Source organism: Pteropus alecto, unplaced genomic scaffold (assembly GCF_000325575.1).
Source record: "Pteropus alecto unplaced genomic scaffold, ASM32557v1 scaffold116, whole genome shotgun sequence".
Classification (NCBI taxonomy): domain Eukaryota; kingdom Metazoa; phylum Chordata; class Mammalia; order Chiroptera; family Pteropodidae; genus Pteropus; species Pteropus alecto.
This window is the reverse complement of record NW_006439189.1, coordinates 2692756-2694503: the sequence shown is the minus strand read 5'-3', so window position 1 is coordinate 2694503 and position 1748 is coordinate 2692756.

Here is a 1748-nt window from a genome sequence, read left to right as displayed (position 1 = left end):
ATGAAAGGAACTACCAGCCTAGAATAATGTATCCAGCTAAGCTCTTCTTTAGATATGAAGGAGAAATAAAAACCTTTCCAGACATACAAAAATTGTGGGAATTCTCCACTACGAGGCCTACACTACAAGAAATACTGAAAGGGGTCAGCTCCCCTAAAACACAATGACAAAAAAAAAAAAAAACATAATTAGGAGTAAAGTGAATATCAGGCAAATAGAAGCAGAGGAATGCAACTCTTACTAAGAACAGGACATTATAAGCTTAAATAATAAGGAGAGAATTGTTATAACAAGATAGTAATGAATGTTCAGCATACTTAGGGACAAATTGCGATAACAATGAATGAAAAAGGAAGGATTCAAAGAATTAAATTCACAAAGGAGAATAGAGATAAGCTACCCGCAGAAGGAAAGGAATGACTGTATATAAATAACTATCCTTTACATATTTGTAATGGTAACCACACACCAAAGATTCAGAACAGAAGTATATAATATAAAACAAGAACCATAGAGAAAATCCCAAAAGACAACCAAAAGAAAAGAAAACAGAAACACAAAGGACAAGGAAGCAATGGATACACTGAGCTAATAGAAAGCAAAAGATAAAATAGGTATAAGAAGACCTCATATTTAAATAATTACCCTAAATATAAATGTACTGAACTTATCAATAAAGACACAGAGTTGGATAATGGATCACAAAACAAAATCCAACAATATGTTGCCTCCAGGAGACACATCAAAGCTCCAAAGACAAATATAGACTCAAAGTGAAAGAGTGGAAAATGATATTTCAAGCAAATGGCATTCATAGAAAAACAGGAATAGCAGCATTAATATCGGACAAAATAGACTTCGAAGTAAAAATGGTAAAGAAAGATACTGAGGGACACATCATAATGATAAAATGAATCATGCACCACGAAGACATTTATTAATATCTATGCTCCCAATAAGGAAGCCCCAAAATATGTAAATCAATTACAAACAGAACTAAAGGGAGAAACAGACCAAAACACTATGTAGTACGGAACCTAAATACCCCACTGTCGATATTGGCAGATCATTCAATCAGAAAATAAATAATGAAATCACATCCTTAAATGACAAATTAGACCAACTGGACATAATCGACATTTACAGAGCCTTCCATCCCAAAACAGATTTTTATGCATTCCTCTCTAGTGCACATGGAACATTCTCAAGGATCGACCACATACTGGGACACAGACATAGCCTCAACAAATATAAGATGGTTGAACTCATACCAACCATATTCTCTGATCATAAAGCTTTGAAATTAAAGATCAACTGCAAAAAGAAAGCAAACTTAACACAAATACATGGAGATTAAACAACATGCTACTGAAGAATAACTGGGTCACAGAAGAAATAAAAAGAAAGATCAAGAGATACATAGAAACAAATGATAAAAAATAGTAAAACGTATCAAAACTTTTGGGATATGGCAAAAGCAGTCATAAGAGGAAAGTTCATATCATTACGGGCCTATCTCCAGAAACAAGAATAAGCCCAAATAAACAACCGAATGCCTCATCTTAAAAAAAACTGGAAAAGGAAGAGCAAATGAAGCCTAAATTCAGCAGAAGGAAAGAAATAATCAAAAGTAGAGCAGAAATAAATGAAATTGAAAACAAAACAAAAGATAGAAAAAATAAATGCAACAAAGAGCTGGTTCTTTGAGAAGGTTAATAAAATTGACAACCCCCTGGCTAGACTCACTA